Source organism: Phocoena phocoena, chromosome 20, assembly GCF_963924675.1.
Source record: "Phocoena phocoena chromosome 20, mPhoPho1.1, whole genome shotgun sequence".
NCBI classification, from domain to species: Eukaryota; Metazoa; Chordata; class Mammalia; order Artiodactyla; family Phocoenidae; genus Phocoena; species Phocoena phocoena.
In genome coordinates, this window is record NC_089238.1 from 38,974,732 (window position 1) to 38,997,715 (window position 22,984).

Consider the following 22,984-nt stretch of genomic DNA (forward strand, 5'->3'; position numbering starts at 1 on the left):
CTTCCACTTTTATTGAGATATAATTGATGTACAGCACTGTGTAAGTTCAAGATGTATAGCATAAGGACCTGAGTTATATATAATGCATAATGATTAAAACAATAAGTTTAGTTAATATCCTCATCTCATACAGACATAAAAAAAGCAATTTTACCCTTGTGATAAGAACTTTGAGGATCTACCCTCTTAGCAACCTTCAAGTATACCACCAGCAGTGTAAACCAAAGTCACAAAGTAGCACACACTGTACCTCCAGTACTTATTATTCATAAGAATAATGAATTTTGTTGAAGTTTGTGCCTTTTGAGGAACTTCATCCAATTCCCCTACCCCTACCCCTTGCCTCTAGTAACAAGTCTGATTTCTTTTTCAGTGAGTTTGTTGTCGGGTGGGCTTTTTGTTTCTGTTTAAATTCCTCATATAAGTGAGATTAGTATTTTTCTTTCTCTCTCTGACTTAATTAACTTAGCACGATGCCCTCAGTGTACACCTGTGTTGTTGCAAATGACAGCATTTCCTTTTTTTTATTGCCAAATAGTATTTTATTTTTTCAAATAGTATTTTATTGTGGGTGTATATATGTGTATGTGAGTGTGTGTATACATACGTGTACACAAACACATATATGTGTATAGTATACGTATGTATACACACTACATTTTCTTTATCCATTTGTCCATCCGTGAACACTCAGGTTGTTTCCATGTCTTGGCTATTGTAAAAATGCTGCAGTGAACATGGGGGTGCAGATGACTCTTCAACATAGTGATTTCATTTCCTATGGATATATATACCCAGAAGTGAAATTGCTAGATCATATGGTAGTTTGCTTTTTAATTTTGGAGAAACCTCCATATTAGTTTCCACAGTGACTGTAGCAATTTACGTTCCCACCAGTAGTGCACAAGGATTTTCTTTTCTTCGTATCCTTGCCAGCATGTTAGCTCGTTTTTTCGATGATAGCCATTCTAACAGGTACGAGGTGATGTCTCATTGTAGTTTTTATATGCATTTCCCTAGTAATTAGTGATGCAGAGCACCTTTTCAGGTACCTCTTAGTCATTTGAATATCTTCTTTGGAAAAACGTCTATTCAAGTCGGTTGCCTATTTTTTTTTTTTTTTTTTTTTTTTTTTTTTTGCGGTACATGGGCCTCTCACTATCGTGGCCTCTCCTGTTGAGGAGCACAGGCTCCGGACGCACAGGCTCAGCGGCCATGGCTCATGGGCCCAGCTGCTCCGCGGCATGTGGGATCTTCCCGGACTGGGGCATGAACCCGCGTCCCCTGCATCGGCAGGCGGACTCTCAACAACTGCGCCACCAGGGAAGCCCCCTATTTTTAATTGGATTATTTAATTTTTGCTATTGAGTTCTGTGGCTTGTTAATATATTTTGGATATTAATCCTTTATCAAATGTGTGATTTGCAGATATTTTTTCCCATTCCACAGGTTGTCTTTTTATTTTGTTGATCATTTATTTTGCTGTATAGAAGCTATTTAGTTTGACGTAGTCCCACTTGTTTATTTCTTATTTTGCTGCTTATGCTTTAGCTATCATATACAAAAATTCATTGCCAAGATCCATCCCAAGGACCTTCTTTCTATGTTTCTTCTAGGAGTTTTACGGTTTCAGGTCTTACATTTAAGTCTTTAATCCATTTCAAGTTGATTTTTGTGAGTAGTGTAAGATGGGTCTAGTTTCCTTCTTTTACATGTCAATGTCCATTTCCCAGCACCATTTATTGAAGAAACTGTCTTTTATCCATTGAGTGTTCTTGGCTCCCTGGTCAATATTAGTTGACCATACCTATATGTGGAGTTTTTTTCTGGTCTCTCAATTCTGTTCCATTGGTCTATATGTCTGTTTTTATGCCAGTATCATAAAATACTATCTTATGGTTTTAGATACAATACTGTTATATTTTATTAAATTACTATTTAGATTACTGTTTGGAGTACTATAGCTTTATAATGTAGCTTGAAATCAGGAAACGTGATTCCTCCAGCTTTGTTCATCTTTCTCAAGGTTGCTCTGGCTATTCAGGGTCTTTTGTGATTCCATATACATTTTAGAATCCTTTTCTACTTTGGTAAAAAAAAAAAAAGAAAAACCTGCTATTGGAAACTTGATAGGGATTGCATTGAATCCGTAGATATCTTTGGGTAAAATGAGTATTTTAACAATATATTATTTCAATCCTGAATACAGGATGTCTTTCCTTTTTTGTGTGTCATCTTCAATTGCTTTCATCAGAGTCTTGTAGTTTTCAGTATGGAAATCTTTCACTTCCTTGCTAAAATTTATTCCTAAGTGTTATGTTGCTTTTGATACTACTGTAAATGGGATCATTTTCTTTATTCATCTTTCAGAAAAGTAGCTGTTTGTGTAGAGAAAAGCTACTTTTTATCCTGAAAAATTAATGAATTTGATCTAACGGATTAGATATAACAGATTTTTATGATGAAATCTTGAAGATTTTCTTTATATAAAATCAAGTCATCTGCAAATAGAGACACTTTTACTCTTCTTTCCAATTCTGTTGCCTTTTCTTTCTCTTTTTGCCTGATTGCTCTGGCTGTGACTTCCAGTATTATGTTAAGTAGGATTGGTGAGAGTGGGCAACCTTTTCTTTGTCATGATCTTTCTTATTGGAAAATTTTCAGCCTTTCACCACTAAGTACATTATCTGTGGGCTTGTTGTACACTGCCTTTGTTATATTGAGGTATGTTCCTTCTATACCTAATTTAAGAGTTTTTATCATAAATGGATGTTGAATTTTGTCAGATGCTTTTTCTGCATCTATTAAGTGATCATATGATTTTCATCTTTTATTCTGTTAATATGATGTGTCACATAATTGTTTTGAACCATCCTTGCATTCCAGGGATAAATCTTGCTTCATATAGTATATAACCCTTTTGATGTGCTGCTAAATTTCGGCGCTAGTGTTTTGTTGATAATTTTTGCATGTATATATATCAGGGATATAGGCCTGTATTGGCCTGTAGTTTTCTTTTCTAGTAGTGTCCTTTTCTGGCTTTCGTATGAGGGTAATGTTCACCTCAGAAAATGAATTTAGGAGTGTTCCTCCTCTTTGATTTTTTTGGAGGAGCTTGGGAGGATTAGCATTAATTTTTCTTTAAATGTTTGGTAAAATTTACCAGCAATGCCATCTCTGTTCTGGGCTTTTCTTCCTTGAGAGATTTTTTATTACTGGTTCAGTTTCCTTATTAGCAATTGATCTGTTCAGATTTTCTATTTCTCCCTGACTCAGTCTTGTTAGGCTGTATGTTTCTAAGAATCTGCGTCTTATAAGTTGTCCATTTTGATGGCAGATAGCTGTTCATAGGAGCCTCTTATGATCCTTTGTATTTCTGTGGTATCAGTTATATCTTCCTCTTTCATTTACAATTTTGTTGACTTGGGGCCTCTCTTTTCCTTGTAAGTCTAGCTGAAGGTTTGTCAATTTTCTTTATTTTTTCTAAGAATGAACTCTTAGTTTTATTTAATCTTCTCTATTGTTTTCCTGTTCTTTATTTCATTTATTTCATCTCTAATCCTTATTATTTCTTTCTTTCTGCTAACTTTGAGCTTACTTTGTTCTTCTTTTTCTAGTTCCTTGAGGTGTAAAGTTAGGATGTTTATATGAGATCTCATTACTTGGCATATGTGTTTATAGCTATTAACATCTCTCTTAGGACTGTTTTTCTGCATCTCATAAGTTTTGTTGTGTTTCCAATTTCATTTGTCTCAGGATGCTTTTTTATCCCCCCTTTAATTTCTTCTTTGATCCATTCACTGCTCATGCGTGGTGTTTAATTTCTGTGTATTCATGAATTTCTAGTTTTTCTCCTGTTATTGATTTCTAGTTTCATACCATGTGGTCAGAGAAGATACTTGGTATGATTTTAATACTTTAATTTTCTAAGACTTGTTTTGTTTTCTGACATATGCGCCATCATAGAAAATATTCCATTTGTGCTTGAGAAGACTATATTCTGCTCTTGTTGGGTAGAACAGTCTGTATATGTCTGTTAGGTCCACTTGATTTATAGTGTTGTTCAGATCTGTTTCCTTATTGATTCTCTGTCCAGATAATGTACCCATTGTTGAGAACGGAGTATTAAGGTCTCCAATTATTGTTGTTTTGCTGTGTATGTCACCTTTTCTGGTTTTGTTTATATATTTTGGTGCTCCGATGTTGGGTGCATAGATATTTACAACTGATTTATATTCTGGTTGAATTGCCCTCTTTATCATTATTTAATGACCTTCTTTCTCTCTTTTTACCATTTTTAACTTAAATTCTATTTTGTCTTATATAGTTATAACTACCCCTGCTTTTTATTGGTTACTATATTTACTTGAAATATTTTGTTTGGCCTTATCACTCTCAGTATATGTGTGTCTTTAAAGCTAAAGTGAGTCTCTTGCAGATGTATTGTTGAATCTGGATTTTTAAAGCCATTCTGTGTCTTTTGGTTGAAGAATTCAGTCCATTTACATTTCAAGTAATTATTTATCAATAAGGACTTACCATTGCATTTTGTTAACTGTTTTCTGACTGTTTTGTAGATCCACTGTTTATTCTGATCCTTCTGTCTTCTTCGTGTGATTTAATGTTTTATGGCATCAGTATGATTTGACATCTTTATCGTGTTATCATGTTCTTGTGCATAGTTACTACTGAGTGATCTCGTGTGGTTACCATGAGGCTTATATAAAATATCTTAAAATTAGAACATCCCATTTTTAACACCCTTTTTAAAACTGATAACAACTTGATATCATTTCTAAACTTTTTACTTTTTCTCCCCCTCACGTATTAGGTTATTGATATTACAGTTTACGTATTTTTATCTTATGTATCCAGTAGCAGATTATTATATTAATGCTTTTCTAACTTGTTTTTTAACTTTTTAACTAGAGCTGTAATTTAATTACACAGCAACATTACCATATTACAGAATCTAACTTTGATTACATATTTATCATTAAGTTTGATGTAACCATCATATGTTTTTATGATGTTAATTAGCATCCTGAAAATTAGCTTTCTTCCACTGAAAGAAGGGAGGCCTAGTGGTAATGAACTCCCTTAGCTTTGTTTGTTCAGGAAAGTCATTACCTCGCCTTCATTTCACATGTACAGCTTTGCTGGGTATAGAATACTTGGTTGACAGTTTTTCCGCTTTCAATGTTTTGAATATATCATCCTATTCTCTCCTGGCATGCCTAGTTTCTGTTGAGAACTCTGCCTAAAGTCTTATTGGGTTTCCTTGTATGTAACCTATCCCTTTTTGCCTGCTCCTTTCAAAAAAATTTTTTTTGTCTTTGACTTTTAAAATTTTAATTAAAATATGTCTCAGTGTAGCTCTATTCAGGTTTAACCTATATAGAATCCTTTGGGCCTCATGGATGTGGATGTCCATTTCTCTCTCTGGGTTTGGGAAGTTTTTAGCCATTATTGCTTTAAATATACTTTCTGCCCCTTTTTCTTTCTCTTCCCCTTTTGGGATTTCTGTAATATGGATATTTTTTCTGTTGATGTTGTCACATATGTTCAGTAGGCTTTTTTTTAATTCTTTTAAAAATTATTTTTGCTTTTTGTTTCTCTGACTGGATAACTTCAAATGTCCTGTCTTCTAGTTGAATGATAGGGTCAAGACTCCAGAAGTGACAGAGAGGCATGGACATATATACACTACCAAATGTAAAATAGATAGCTAGTGGGAAGCAGCCGCATAGCACAGGGAGATCAGCTCAGTGCTTTGTGTCCACCTAGATGGGTGGGATAGGAAGGGTGGGAGGGAGACACAAGAGGGAGGAGATATGGGGATATATGTATATGTATAGCTGATTCACTCTGTTATACATCAGAGACTAACACACCATTGTAAAGCAATTATACTCCAATAAAGATGTTTAAAAAAAAAAAGACTCCTGTTCAAACTGTATTGAACATTCAGTTCAACCATTTGTATTCTTCAGCTCTAGGATTTGCATTTGGGGGAGGGTGGGTTCTATTTCTTTAAACTCCTCTTTTTTTCATGCATTGTTTTCCTAGTTTTGTTGAGTTGTCTTTGTGTTCTTGAAGTCAACTAAATTTCTTTAAGAGGATTATTCTGAAGTCTTTGTCTGACAGTTCATAAATCTCCATTTCTTTAGGGTTAGCTATTGCAGCTATTTGTTTCCTCTGGTGGTGTCATGTTAACCTGATTTTTTATGATCCTTGATTCCTTACATTGGCATCTCTGCATTTGAGTAAGTGGTCTCCTCTTCCAGACTTTACAGATTCACTTTAGCAGAGGCAGTCCTTCACCAGTAAACTCGCTTGGATTTCTAGACATGTTGGACGATAACATCCTTGGGCAGGTGGGGCTTGCTATCAGGGTCTGTTTCAGTGCAAGGCCACTACCCAGGTTCTGAGGTGGTAGGGTATTGTCACTGGCTGAGAATGGTTGGATCAGTTGGATAGGACTGCTGGCTTTGTTCCCTGCAAAAGCAAGGCTGTAGGGTGGACTCCATGGCTGCCCGGGTTCTCTGGTCACGCTTTGAGATGGTCAGGATTGGGTACCATAGTCAGCAGTAGGTGGGGCTATGAATTAGCTTTCATGCCCTGTTGGGACAACAGAAAGGTCCCAAGCCCTACAGAACTCATAGGTTTGGGGACCCAAAACCAAGCCAGACTGTGCACTGAGTAACCTGGTTAGATGGGGCCACTGGTTTTGCTGTGCAGGTGGAGAAAACCATTGGCTGTGCTCTCTGTTCAAGCACACTGCAAGCAACGCTATATGATGGGCCCTAAAGCTTCCCATGTGTTCTAGTTATGTTCCCTGTTTGGGTGGGCCAAAGGCTGTATTCAGCCGTAAGCAGGGCTATGAATCAGTGTCCCTGACCAGGCCAGGGTCCAAGGCTGACAAGGCTTCTATTTGGGTGTCAAATTAGGTAGAACTATGTACCAGTTCCCTAGCCTGATTGGCCACCATCTTAGCTCTGCAGATAGGTAGGGCCACCCACCTGGCTCTACTCAAGTGCCATTGTAATCTGAGTTTCAGGATGAGCTATACAGATCCCCAGGGGCTCTGGTTAGGTTCCTCTTTTGGCCAGTTTGAAAGCTATGTTAAATAGTGGGAGTAGCTATAAATTAGCTTCTGTGCCTGGCTAGGGCTGCTGAACAGGGCCCCAAGGCTGGCAAGGCTCTTTGTTTGGGGGTTCAAATCAGACAGAAATGTGTGCTAAGCCCTCTGGACAGACAGGGCCACTGTCTTGGTTCTGCAGCCACTGAGTCACTGGCCAGGCTCTCTATTCAAGTGCTGCTGTAGTTGAGGCTGCAGGGTAGGCTACCAAGATACCTAGGAGCTCTGATGAGGTTTTCTGGTTGGTAGAGTTGGAGGCTGTGTTCAGCAGTGGTTGGGGTTATGGATTACCTACACTGTTGCAGGTCGGGAGCTGCAAAGCTGACCCCAAGGTCGGTAAGACTCTAGTTTGGGGAGTGAATCAGGCAGAACTACATACCAAGATCTCAGGCCAGACTGGGTTACTAGCTGGTTCTGCACGTGGGCAGACCTGCTGGCTGAGCTCACAGCTGAAGTGTTGTTGAGCCTGACAGTTCCCCGGGTCAGACTTCCTGGTCAGGTGGGCTCAGGAGCTACCCTCAGCAGTGGGCAGGACTAGGAATTAACTCCGCAGTCCGGGTAGAGCAGCGGAACCTGCTCCAAGGCTGGCAGTGCTTTGCATTTGGGGTCTTGACTCAAGCCAAGCTGCACCCCAAGCTCCCTGGCCAAATAAGGCCACTGGCTTTGATCTACAGATGGTCAGTGCTGCTGACCAAGCTCTTACCTCCAGTGTTGCTGGGCTAAGTAGCTTCTTGGTTGCTCCAGCCAGGTTTCCTGGTTGGGACCGGCCAGGAGCTATACTCAGCAGTGGGCAAGGCTGTGACTTAGCTCCCCTGCCCAGGCAGAGAGGCAGACCACGCTCCAGAGATGGCAAGACTTTTTCTGAAGTGCCAAATCAGGCAGACGTGTGCCCCACCAGATTGCCTGATCAGACTGCACCACCATCTTGTCTCTGCAGCTGAGCACAGCCACTGGCTGCGACTTCTACTTGGGCACCGGCAATAGGAACTCAGTCTGTCGAGATCCAGATGCTGCTTCCTGCAAGCCTCTCCCCTCCTCTCCATCACAATCCATTGGTCAAGTCCTGCAGATTCCCCCACCATCCCCATGGGGCAGGACCCTAGTGGGCCTCCCCAGAAGCAACTCACAATGTTGGGTGAGCAGGATGTCTACCAGGGCCCTCATTTTCCCCCTGGAGAAACTATGGGATCAGGGAAGTTCTCTTACCCTTCTAATGCAATCTGTCTCGGTGTCTGTGGTGCAGGGGATATACTTCTGCCTCACCCCTATGTTCTAGGGTTTTCACACTGGTGTCTTTTTCATAAATAGTTGTGTTAGTTGTTCTTCTTGTGAGGGGGAGCAAAGTCAGGAATGACCTGTGTCACCACCTTGGTTACATCACTCCTCCCACACCAGTGTTTCTAGTTCTCTTATCTATCCAAAGACACAGAAGGATTATACTGCCCTGCACCTTTGAGGTTCACCATAGCCATGTGACTCGCTTTATCTCATGAAATGTGACTATGAATTATCTGAGTCACCCCGAAGCCCCAGTATACTGAGATGTTGATGTCATAAGATGATAGCATCTCCATCAGACTGGATCCTTGTGGGACTACAGAGAGCAGAGCCCCCCTCTCAAACTTAACTGGACAAGCAGCTTGCACAAGAAACAATCCTTTGTTGTTTTAAGCCACTGAGAAGCAGGATTTGAATGCTAATGCATTAGAACCTAATCTATCCTTACGGATACACATGCCTGCCAAGCCGTATATTAGAGATTGAATCTGCAAAAATCTGTGAGATAGACATGATTATTTCCATTTCATAAGTGAGAAAACTGAGGTTCAGTCACTAACATGCCCTAAATCACACAGTGACTTAGAGTTGAAGGGGTTGAAAGAGACAGTGATCCATGTTTCTGAGGAAGATAAGGCTTTGGGTTTGACACTGGACAGAGTCATGGTTTCTCCAAAGGAAAACCTTTTCATAGGCTTTGGTCCCTTTCCTTAACAGCCTTAATCTTTAGAAAGATAGGACATCTCCAAGATTGAGTTCTCAGCTGAGGTCAAATGAGAATGAGGACGGTGGAGGCAGAGGGCTGTGAAGGAATTGTCTTTTAAAATAAGAAACTCTACATACAAAAGAAAGGTTTTCTCTGGAAATCGAGGCCCACAGAAGGCTGCAAATATATCCCAGTGGACTGCAGCTGTCTGAAACAATAGCTGTTTGAATTGTAGGTGATAAAACAGCATCATAGTAGTGGATGAGGTTATGTGGATAAGTGGTGCAACAGGAGAAAATAAAAGACAAAGGAAAAGGAAGGAATTCAAGGTATCAATTCTGGTGAATTAGGTGTGGAAAAGCCACATCATACTATTGTAGGTTACAACCAAGGTGTTAACCGCACATCATCTAAATTGTCCAATGCAAAATCCATGGAGGAGTGACAAATTTTTTTATTGTAGTAAGTTGATAAGCTTTCAAAATGACTGGCCTGTTAAAACCATTTCCTTACTTGACCTGCTGTGATCCACACAAGATGATGGAAGTGCTTGCTTCTATACACAGAAAGCAAGAAAGGGAAGATGTCCAAGTTCATCTTCTTAAAATGGTGTCCCATCTCTAAAAGCAAACCAACAAACCAATTATCACTTTACCTGGAATGTTCTCCAACAGATGATGGAGACGTATGGTCCCTAAACACAATCACTGTCTAAAAGTGAACTATATAAACTTGTTGTTTTATGCATTAGAAAAACATTAACATTTTAAAGGAGGCAAAATGATGTGCTTGGGGTCAAAGCTTGAGGTGGGGCAGCACAAGGAAGCCCTCTGCTCCCCCTTGACCTGCAGATACTCATTGCAATGGTCTTGTCTGATGTGCAACATTCAGGTACTCGGATGCCCTCTTTTTCTCTTTCCTTAACTTCCTTGATCTGCAGGCTGACCATTGTCTTTTACTTCACTGCAACAGCCCCCCAAACTGGTCTTCCTGCCTCTAGTCTCCCCCTTGCAATCCCGTCTCCAATAGATGACTGAATGACTTTTCAAAATAATAATTAGATCACATCAGTAGTGCCCTGCTTTTAAGGTCTTCCATGGTTCCCTATAACCCTCAAGTGAGATCAAAACACCTCTTAGCTGAGAAGGCCCTTCCCAATCAGGCATCTCTCTACCTACTTTTCTCTTATTCCCTAGAATGTGCTCATAAACACCCTTCCCTTCAGTTCTGTGGAACCACGTGGAGTTTCCTTGTTCTGTATTCTCACTCACCCTTTGTTTCCTTCCAAACTCCCATTTATGCTTCAAAATCCAAACTAGGCATTTCTTTCTCCAAGAAGCCTCCCTAGATATATGCCCCACTTAGCTTTTTTGAGATGCATTTGATACTTTGTTTCAATCCTCTTTTGATTTGACCTTTACCACCAATAAATTTCAAAGTCACTGAGATCAGGGAATCAGTCTCATTCATTTTTTATCATGAGACATAATATATGCCAGTCATGTCAATATAGGAAGGGAGGGAGGGAGGGAAAAAGGGAGGAAGGAAAGAACAAAAAAGGGAAGAAAAAAGAAAAAATGCACCAACTCCCATGTTCCCTTTCTCTTGGTCCAGTCTTTTCTCCCATTTTATGGCTGCTTTGGCAATATCTATAAATAAAATGTGACCATGTAGATATTTTGATAGTCAGTAAAAATTATATTCCTATATCATTTTCTTCTAGTTCAAGAAGAATAGTTAATATAGAAGTAATAAAATTTCTACAGTGAGGAGTTCTTGCAGATGTATTGCAGTTTCAAAACCTGGTGTTTGAGGTTGGGCACTGCAACAAGATAACCATAAAAAGATGGCCATAAGATCGTTTGTTATAGGGTTATACAATCTTTAAATAGCCTCCATGGGTACTATCTTACCTGGTATTCAGAAATACTCAGAATGCTTGCTAGGCAGACATTACTGCTTCCATCTTACAGAAGAGGAAGTGGGAGAGACGACGTGATTCTTCAAGGTCACCTTGCAAGTCATTGGCAGAGCAGGAGACTGTATGCAAACCTCCGAACTTCACATCATTAAACTTCACTTTCCACACACCCTGCTGAGTCACTTTGCTTTAAATAAAAAGGCAAGGCTATTTCCTTGCTTCAGCTGCTGCCCTGGGTTTGACTGCCCTTTGTTTGGGGTTTTATATTCAGCTTTCTATGCAAGTTGTTACAACTCAGCACTTACCCACTAATTTTCTCCAAGGGAAAGAATAACAGTCTTTTCCTTGGGCTTATACTCTTTTCCCTAAGATCTCAAAATTACTATTTCCCAAAGATTTTCCCTGAAGTTTAGAGGGTATAAAACAAGAATGTATAAAAGAGAAAAAAAAAAGCCATTGGTCCTATGAAGCCAAGGACTCTTTATAACCAAAAACCAATTTCAAATGAAGATTTGACCCCTAACTTAAATTTATGGAGGAATTTTTGCATTAGTATGGGGAATTTATGCTAAAATATTTATTTCTTTAAGTGTCCCCTGGGCCTTTTTTCTTTCATTTGTTCAGTCAGTCATTTAGTGAACATTAAGTTCCCCCCACCGTACCAGGCATTCTTTGTACATAAGGACTTTTTTGTTATTTCTAAGCTTAAAATCCCAGATCTGGGGAGCATCTTAAATCTAGTGGCATCTCTCTTCCCTCTTCTTTGTGAATCTCATTCTCGAATTTGCTCTACATTTCCATGCCAAGAGACTCTTCTGCCCAGGTTAGAATTGCTCTGCTGATGAGAATCTCATTACTTCTAGAGCTTCCTGAAGTTCAATAGGTTGCTACTTCCACTCGGTCAGTTTTCGAAGTAGACAATTCTCTCACCCTCAGGGAAGGACAGAAACACAGAGAAGCCAACTCATTAGGAGACTTTGTACAGCTTCCCTACGGTATTGCACTGGACTAGCGGACTCCAGCCTGTTGTAAGACAAAAGAGACCCAACTGTAATTAAATCGTCACAGAAATCCCTTGTGGGTTTCTGCCTTTGCACATTCAGAAGGACACTCATTAGGTGGGGAGCCCTTGTATGCGAGCTCCCCAGGCACAGAGGGGGGCTGCTTGGGGAAGATTCTTCCCTGACTAGCAGTAGTGTTTGGACCCCTCATTGACTCTCTAAATCGTGTTTGCCTCTGATAGAGCCCTAACGGTGGGGGCCTGCAGACCGCCTGCCTCTCTCCGTCCAGGGGCCTCTGCTGTCCCCCAGTGTGGGCTGCTGAGCCTGAATGATCCCTTTGTCCTCATCTCAAATGTTTCGGCAGCGCTTCTGAAAACAGTGGTGAATGATAAACCACATGGTTCTAATTGTTTTCTCTGGGATCAGACTGATTTTCTTAGGGCATCCACTGCCACCACTACCAACACACACACACACGCACGCACGCACGCACGGTGCTTTGAGATCAACACTGTCCTTAGACTTCCAGCTAATACCCCGAATTGTGAATTTATTTTAGAGAAGTACCGACATACACACAATTTTTTTTCAGGGAGAATACGTTCTCTACCCAAGTTTAGTTATCAGCCAGGTGAAAACAACAGGGTGTGATTTCCTTTCCAATTAAAAGGAAGACAAGCCACCTGTTTATATCAAGGAAGCTACAAAAACCTTCAGAAGAGGGTTGCCATTTCTTGAATGAAGGGACAAATGAGTAACAACAACTGAATGTAGAAGAAAGGAAGGGGAGAAGGTGGAGGAAAGTGTTCATCCCAAAACTGTGCTGATACGACTGGATGTTTATCTGGCCCCTGTCACTGGGTCAGGGTATCTCAGCTACTGACATTTGAGGCTGGGTCATTCTTTGTGCTATGTGCTGTTCTGTGCATCTCTGCCTCTACCTACGAGATGCCAGTAGGAACCCCATACACCCAGTTGTGACAATCCAATATGTCTCAGATCTTGTCAAATGTCCACTGGGTGGGAGGGCTGAGGAGCACAGAAATCATCCCCAGTTGAAAACTCACTGAATGAGATGAATCAAAAGGATAAGGGTTGCAGAAATGTCAAATGAGAGTGGGCTCTAGAGTTGGCAGCTGGATGAGAATCCCAGCTTTGTCTATTCCTAACTGTTGCGCATCCTCCCTGAACCTACCTTATAAAGTCATGAGGATTAAATGAGAAACTACACATAAGGTGCTTGGCACAATGTCAGGTACACAGTGAACGCACGATCAATATGGACCGGCGTCAATATCATCCTCGTGATTATTTCTGCCATTCACAGGATGACAGACCTCTTTGCCTGAGAGTAAGATGCTCTATTTCTGCATCTGCTGGGCTCATTTAGAGCTGTTCTTGTCAACCGTCAATTCTGGAGTTTCCTGCCTTCCTATTTTCAGACTTAGGAACAGCAGGGAGTGAGGACTCTGGTATCACCCATGACCCCTTGGCCCCCCTCCTGGGGTCTGCATAAGCCAGGGGCTGAGAAAGAAAGATATTTCCCACAGAAGGGACGGCTCCTGACATTTTAAGAAGCACACTTGGCAGGCCTTGGGACCAGCCAGGGTCATAGGTCAGATTCCTGGTTCTCACAGTTTCCTTCCTCCAAAAGGAAAAGCCCCATGGCGCTAATGGGATACCTTCAGCCTCTGGTTACAGCCTGAGAAGGATGAGGTGTCCCAGCAGCCCAGTTGCTACAAAGATCCCCACACATCACACAGATGCTCCCACCAACAGTCCCATCCTCAGCATGGCCCAAACTCTGCTCCCCAGACCCACCTCCTCTCCAGCCCTCAGCTGCTCTGTCTCCTTTCTGCGGGCTTCTCACGTCCTCACCTTGTGTTCTAGGAAGTCTCTCTGCTGCTTCCGAGATTGGAGATTTGCAGCAGCCTCCTCACCATCCCCTACCTCTAGGGCATCCTCCAAACCACTAACCAGTGTGCAACTATTATCGTCACCCCATCCTTAAAAATCTTCCATGGCTCTGCGTTTATTTTGGCCTGAAGTCCTCAGCTTGAAATATAAGCTCCTGAATGTCCTTTGCCCTTGCCCACCTCCCCTCATCTTTCAAGAAGTATCCACCCTCGCCATCCCCACTCACCGTCTGCTCCCTGGGCAAACAACGCCATGCGAGTCCCTGAAAATGTCCTACTCCTTTTCAGAACTGGTTCATCCTCTCAGCCCTATATACAGGATGCTTAGGGCCAGTGAAGTCAAGAGCCTGCAAAAGTGTTTGAGGTCTGGAAAATATAGATGTATTAGATTATATATGTGAAAAGAAAACAAATCAAAATGAATAAACATTTAATTAAACATCCACAAAACAATACATTGTAACTAGTCAAATATAACTCACCTTACACAATTCTGTATAAATAGAACAGATGAAATTACATAAATAATCTTCCTTTGCCAAAAGTGAAAATTGAAAGTACAACGTGAGCTGTGTGGGTGTATTTATGTTTGATAAAAATGAGGTGGGGCTCCCATCATCAGAAGAGACATGAATGTGACAGGGTGTAAAAATGTCTCTTTGAACCCTAGATCTTTGCATGTATTCTTTTTTCCCCAGGATTATTGAGATATAACTGACAAGCAAGGTGGTATAAGTTTAAGGTGTACAGCAAAATGGCTTGACATGTACATATTGTGAAATGATTACCAGAGTAAGTTTAGTTAACGTTTATCACTTTATATAGTTACAAATTTTTCTCCTTGTGATGAGAACTTTTAGGATTTACTCTTAATAACTTTCAAATATACCATACAGCATTGTTAACTATATTCATCATATTGTACATTACATCACCAGCATTTATAAATGGAAGTTTGTGTGTCTTGAATACCTTCACCCAATTCCCCCTGCCTCTGGAAACCACAAATCTGATCTCATTCTATTAATTTGAGAGTTTTTTTAGATTCTACACATGAGTGAGATGATACAGTATTTGTCTTTCTCTGACTTATATCACTCAGCATAATGCCCTGAAGGTCCAACCATGTTGTCACAAATGGCAAGATTTCCTTCTTTTTTATGGAAATAAATAGTATTTTGTTGTACGTACGTATGTGTGTATGTATGTATATATACATATGCACACACATCTCATATACTTTATCCACTCATCTGTGGGTTGACACTTAGGATGTTTCCAAGCCTTGGCTATTGTAAATAATGCTGCAATGAACATAGAGGTGCAGATATCTTTGACATAGTTATTTTATTTTCTTTGGACATAGCCCAGAAGTGGGATTGCTAGGTCATACAGCATTTCTATTTTTAATTTTTTGAAGAACCTCATACAGTTTTCCATGGAGGCATTGCCAATTCACATCCCCAACTGCAGTGCACAAGGGTTCCCTTTTCTCCACAACCTTACCAGCATTTGTTTCTCCACAACCTTACCAGCATTTGTTATCTCTTGTATTTTTGATGGAAGCCATTCTAACAGGCATGAAGTGATGTCTCATTGTGGTTCTGATTCACATTTCCCTAATGATTAGTGATGTTGAGCACTTTTTTATATATCTGTTAGCCATTTGAATATTTCGTTGGAAAAATGTTTCCATTTTTAAATTGGATTGTTTGGGTATGTTTTTTTTTTTTTCTGTTGAGTTTTTTGAGTTTCATATCTATTTTGGACACTAACCTGTTATCAGATATATTATTTCCAAATATTTTCTCCTTTTCTTTAGGTTGCCTTTTCATCTTGTTGATCATTTCTTTTGCTGTGCGGGAGCTTTTTAGTTCCATATAACCCAATTTGTTTTTTATTTTGCTGCTTGCATTTTAGGTATCATATGCTAAAATCATTGCCAGGATCCATGTCAATAAACTTTTCCCCTATGTTTTCTTCTAGCAGTTTTATGGTTTTATGTCTTACATTTAAGTCTTTAATCCATTCTGAGTTAATTTTTGTGAGCGGTGGAAGATAGGGGTCTAGTTTCATTCTTCTACATGAAAATATCCAATTTTTTCCCAGTACTATTTATTGAAAAGACTGCCTTTTCTCCATTGAGTAATTAGTAGTCAAATAGTAATTAACTGTATGTGCATGGGTTTATTTCTAGGTTCTTGATTCTGTTCCATTGGTCTAAGTGTCTATTTTTTATGCCAGTACCATTCCGTTTTGATAGCTTTATAAGGTAGCATGAAATCGGAAAGTGTGATGCCTCTAGCATTGATTTCCTCTAAGGATTGATGTGGCTATGTGGGGTCTTTTATGGATCCATATTTTTTCGACTTCTGTAAAAACTGCCGTCAGAACATTGATAGGATTTGCATTGAATCAAAAGAGGGCTTTGAACAGTATGGATATTTTAACAATATTAATTTTTCCAGTCCATTAACACACAATATCACTTACTTGTGTTAACTTCTATTTCTTTCATCAGTGTCTTGTAGTTTTCATTGTAGAGATATTTCACCTCCTTAAATGTACCCCTAAGTATTTTATTGTTTTAGATGCTATTGTGAATGGGATTGTTTTCTTTATTTCTCTTTTGGGTAATTCGTTGTTAATGTATAGAAATGCTACTGATTTCTGTAAGGTGATTGTGTATCCTGCAACTTTACTGATTTTGTTGATTAGATCTAATGGTGTTTTGGTAGTCTTTAGGATTTTCTGTATGTAGGATTTTCTACATATAAAATCAAGTATCTGCAAATAGAGACAATTTACTTCTTCCTTCTCAATTCTATGCCTTTCTTCCTACCTTCCATCCCTCCCCTCCCTTCCTTCCCTCCTTCCCTCCTTCCCTCCTTCCCTCCTTCCCTTCCCTCCTTCCCTTTCTTCCCTTCCTTTCCTTCCTTCCTTTGACTGATCGCTCTGGCTAGGACTTCCACTACTATGGTGAATAGGAGTGGTGATAGTAGGCACCTTTGTCTTGTTTCTGATCTTAGAGGAAAAGTTTTCAGCTTTTCACCATTGAGTATGATGTTAGCTGTGGGCTTGTCATATATGACCTTTACTACATTGAAGAACATTCCTTGTATACCTAATTTGTTGAACGTTTTCATCATAAAAGGTTGTTGTATTTTGTCAAATGCTTTTTATGAGTCTAGTTAGGTGATCATGTGATTTTTATCTTTCATTCTATTAATGTGATGTATCACATATTCATTTGTGTATGTTGAACCATCCTCATCCTCGTATCTCAGTTTGAATCCCACTTGATCATGGTATATGATCCTTTTAAATGTGCTGCTGAATTTGGTTTGCTAGTATTTTGTTGAATTTTTGCGTCTGTGTTCATCAGAGATACTGGTCTGTAGTTTTCTTGTAGTGTCCTCATCTAGCTTTAGTATCAGGGTAATACTGGCCTTGTAAACTGAGTTTGGGAGTGTTCCTTTCTCTTTAACTTTTTGGAAGATTTTGAGAAGGATTGGTATTAATTCTTCTTTAAATGTTTAGTAAAATTCATGAGTGAAGCCACCTATCCCTGGGCTTTTATTTGTTGACAGTAGTTTTTGTTTGTTTGTTTGCTTTGTTTTCTTTTTGTTACTGATCCAATCTCCTTACTAGTAATTGGTCTGTTTAGACTTGCTGTTATTTCTGATTCAGTCTTGGTAGGCTCTAATTTCTAGAAATGTATCTAGCTTTTCTAGGTTGCCCAGTAGGTTGGCATACATATGTTCATAGTAGCCTCTTATGATCCTTTCTATATCTGAGGTATCAGTTGTAATGTTTCCTCTTTCATTTATAATTCTGTAAATTTTGGTTCTCTCTCCGTTTTCCTCATAAGTCTATCTAAAGGTTTGCCAATTTTGTGTATCTTTTCAAGGAACCAACTCTTAGTTTTTAAAATCTTTTCTATTCCTTTCCTGTTCTCTAGTTTATTTCGGTTCTAATCTTTATTATTCCCTTCCTTCTGCTAACTTTGGGCTCACTTTGTTCTTTTTCTAGTTCTTTGAGGTATAAAGTTAGGTTGTTTATTTGATATCTTTCTATTTAGTTCATATATGCATTTATAAGTGCATATAAATGTCTCTTTATAAATGTCTCTTAGAACTATTATTTATGCATCCCATGGGTTTTGATTTTTTTCCATTTTTGTTTCTCTTAAGATAGTTTTTAATTTCCCTTTTATTTTAATGTTTGATCCATAGGTTGTTCAGGAAGAGTGCTGTTACATGTATTTGTAAATTTTCCAGTTTTCCTCCTGTTACTCCTGTTAACAATCCTCCTGTTACTGATTTCTAGTTTCATATCATTATGGTCAGAGAAGACACTCAGTATGATTTCTGTATCATTCAATTTGCTAAGACTTGTCTTGTTGTCTAATATATGATCTATCCTAGAAAATGTTTTCTGTAGGTTTGAGAAAAATGTGTGTTCTTCTGATGTTAGATAGAGTGTTTTTTATGTGGCTGTTAGAACCATTTTGTCTATAGTATTGTTCAAATCTGTTTCCTTATTGATTCTGTCTGGATGATGTATCCATTGTTGAGAGTTGAGTATTAACATCCACAACTATTATTGTTTGTTCTTTTAGTTTTGTTAGTACAGCTTGATATATTTTGGTGCTCCAATGTTGGTTCCATAAATATTTATAATTACTATATCCTCTTGATGGTTTGACCCCTTTATCATTATATAATGACCTGCTTTGCATTTTTTTTAACATTATTAGCTTAAAGTCTATTTTGTCTGATATAAGCATAGCTACTCCTGCTTTTTTGGTTGTTGTTACCATTTGCTTGACATACCTTTTTTGACTCCTTCACTTTCAGTCTAGGTATGTGTTTGAAGCTAGAGAAAGTCTCTTGTAGACAACATATTTTTGCATCTTGTTTTTAATTCATTCAGTCATTCTGTGTCTTTTGATTGGAGAATTTAACCCATTTATATTTAAAGTAATTATTGATCCATAAGGACTTCCTACTGCCATTTTGTTAAACATTTTCTGTTTTTAGTTCCTTTATTCCCTTTTACCCTGCGGTTGTCTTTTGTAATTTGATGACTTTTTTTTTTTTTGGTATGCTTTGATTTCTTTATCATGATCTTTTGTGCAACTACTACAGGCTTTTCCTTTGTGGTTACCATGAGGCTTACATATAATATCTTAAATTTTAACACCTTATTTTAAACTGATAACCACTTAACTTCAATAGCACTTCTAAACTTTACATTTTTACTTCCCCCCTCCCATTTTAGTTGATTGATATTACAATTTACGTACTTTATATTGTATATCCAATAATAGATTATTGTAGTCCTGGCTATATTTAATACATTTGTTTTTTCACTTTTAAAGTAGAGTTGTAAGTGAATTACATACCACTATTTCCATATTAGAGAATCTGATTTGACTATATATTTACCATTACCAGTGAGTTTGACACTACCTTCATATATTTTTTTTATAATGTTAATGAGCATCTTTTTACTTGCAAAGAACTCCCTTTAGCATGTCTTTTATGGCCAGTATGATTGTGATGAACTCCTTCAGGTTTTGTTTGTTAGAGAAAATTGTTATCTGTCTTTTATTTCTGAAGGACAGCTTTGATGGGTATATAATTCTTGGTTGACTTTTTTTCTTTCAATATTTTGATTATATCATCCCATTCTCTCCTAGCCTGAAAAGTTCCTGTTGAGAAATCTGCTGATAATCTTACAGGGTTTCCTTGTATGTAACTTGTTTCATTTCACTTGCTGCTTTCAAAATTATTTTTTTTACTTTGACTTTTGACAGTTTAACTCTAATGTGTAGTGCTACCCTATTCATGTTTAACCTATTCGGGGTTCTTTGGGCCTCATGGATCTGGATGTCTGTTTTTCTCCACATGTTTGGGAAATTTTCAGATTTGCTTTAAGTATACTATGTCTCTTTCTCTTCTCCTTCTGGGATTCCCATGATGCACTTATTGTTTCTTTTGATGTTTTCCCATAAGTCTTATAGGCTTTCTTTAGTCTTTTTTATCCTTTTTCTTTTATGCTTCTCTGACTGGATAATTCCAAATGTTCTATCTTCTAGATCACTGATTATTTCTTCTCCATGATTGAGTCTACTGTTGAAGCTCTCTCGTGAATTCTTCAGTTCATCCTTTGTATTCTTCATCTCTAGGATTTATGTTTGGGTCTTTTTTTTTTATGTTTTATATCTCTTTGTTGAACTTCTTGTTTTGTTCATGCATTGTTTTCCCAATTTCTTTTTGTTGTCTGTCTGGTGTTCTTGTAGTCCTTAAACATCTTTAAGAGGATTATTCTGAAATTTGTGTCTAACGGTTCATAGATATTCATTTCTTTAGGGTCAATTATTAGAGCTTTATTGGTTTCCTTTGGTGGTGTCTTGTTAACCTACCTGCTTTTTCGTGATCCTTGATTCTTTACGTTGGTATCTGTGCATTTGAGTAAGTTGTCCCCTCTTCCAGACTTTGCATTTTCACTTTGGCAGAGACAGTTCTTTATAGTCAGCTTAGCTTGGCATTCTGGACATGTCAGCTGGTAGCATCCCAGCAGCAGTGGGGCTTGCTGTCTGGGTCTACTTGGGGGAAAGCCCACTGCCCAAGCTCTAAAGTTGGGTGGGGGCGTGCTACTGGCCGAGAGCATTTGGAGAAGACTGTTGGCTTGGTTCCCTGAACTAGTGCAGCTGTAGGATAGGCTCTGCAGTGGCCTAGATTCTCTGGTCAGGCTTTCTAGATGGTCAGAACTGGACACTATACTCAGCAGTAGGTAGGGCTATGAATTAGCTTCCCTGCCCAGGTGGAGTAACAGAACAGGCACCAAGATCGGCACAGCTGGTTGTAAAATGACCCATGTAAGGCAGGACTGCACACTGAATTCTCCAGTCAGAAGGTGCCACTGGCTTTACTCTGCAGACAGGGAGAGGCACTGGCTGTGCTCTCTGTTCAAGTGCTGCTGTATGGAGAGCCATAGGATGGGCTACACAGCTTCCCATGTGCTCTGGTTAGGTTCCCTGGTCAAGCGGGCTAAAGGCTGTTTTCAGCAATGTCAGGCTTTCGATTAGTTTCCCTACCTGTGCAGGACCACCATACAACCCCAAGGCTGTAGGGTCCTTGTTTGGGACCAAATTAGGCAGAACTATGTACCATGTTCCCTGGCCTGACAGGCTACTGCCCTGACTATGCAAATAGGTGAGACCACTAGCTGGATTCCACTGTAATCAGGGTTACAGGATGAGCTACAGATTCCCAGTAACTCTGGTTAAGCTTCCTGGCTATGCAGGCTGGAGGATGTATTCAATAGTGGGTAAGGCTGTAAATTAGATTCCCTGCCCAGGTGGGGCCATAGAATAGACCCCAGGGCTGGCAAGGCTCTTTATTTGGGGACCAAATCATGCAGGACCGTGTACCAAGTGCAGATGGGGCCACTGCCCTGGCTCTGTAGGTGGGCGGAGCCACTGGCCATACTCTCCACGAAAGTGCTGCTAGGCTAAGCAGCTCTCCATGTGCTCTGCGCAGGCTTCCCGGTCAGGTTGGAATGGGGGCTACGCTTAGCAGTAGGAGAGGCTATGAACCAGCTTCCCTGCTCAAGGGGAGTGGCTGCACTGGCTTCAAGGCCAACATAGCTTCTTATTTGGCTTCTTGAATTGGACAGACCAACTCCTGGATGAATTCCCTGCTCAAACTGGGCCACCATTGGCTCTGAAGATGAGCAGTGCCTCTGGGATATACACGGCTACTGTCTCAGTAGGCACTTGGTCTGCCAAGATCAAGCACTGGCTGCTGTAAGCCTCATTCTCCTCCATCACTACCTGATCCCCAGTGTTCAAGTTTCACAGATTCCCTCACAATCCATATGAAGTGAGACGCGAGTGGGCCTCCTGCGAAGCATCCCACAATGCTGGGGGAGCTGGATGTCCACCTTGGGCTCTTTCACCACTAGAGGAACTGTAGGTTTGGGGTGGGGTGCCCTCTTGGTGTGGTGCTACGCCAGTCTGGAGGAGGGGCAAGGCCCTCAAAGTGTAGCTGTGCTTCTTACTCTTCTAACGTGGCCCATCTCATTCTCTGTGTTACACGGCATACTTCAGCCTCACCTCCGTGTTCTAGGATTTTTACAGTACTCTCTTGTCCACAGATAGTAGTCAGTTGGTCTTCTCATAGATTTTCTGAAGTTCAGAACAACCTATGTCACCATCTTAATGATGTCACTCTGCATCTGTTCTTCAGAACATGCTCTCTAGTCTGTCTGTTTGGAACGTTGTTTCTTTTTCTTCAAGGCTCAACGTAGATGGTGTCTCATCTAGGAAGCTACCCTGAGGCCTCTCACAGCCAGCTTTCCCTCGGGGCTCCCTGTGTTCTCTCTCAGAACTTCTCATATTCTTTGTGAGTCTGTGTCTCTCACCAGACTGTAGGGTGGAGCGGGGTTAATGAGGAAGAGGGGGGATTAATGTATTTTGTTCATGTTTAAGCAGTCCCCTAGTGCCTGGAACTTACTGTACCATGACAGTAATGACAACCATGATAGTTATCCAGATGCACTCAACTGGTAGGACCAGAACCGAGTTCTGCTCTTTCTTATGTCTCTGTGGACACATCAGGACACCCTATGCTCTGAGTATGGGTCACGTCACAACCGGTAGCCATTAGCTGGACAGGTTGCTCATCTTCATCAGGATGACAGGGTTTCTCTCTCCAGACGATGTGGTAATAAATGAAACAGGCCTGTCTCAGATCCTGTTCCTCTAGATCACTAGTACCTCCAGGACCTGGCATGGCCCCTCTGCTTGAAGTAAGAGCCTGAGGGGATTTTTCAGGCTTCGAACAAGGGACCAGCTATGCTGGGGCTGTGGTGGCAATGAATGGCTTTTGTGGCTGAGGAAACGTGGAAGGTGAAATTCTGAGCAATCCAGGCATTGTGGCTGCAGTCCCTAAGGATATGGTAGAAATTTCACAAGACACTGTTTCTTTTTCCCCTTTCAGGGGTTGGGAT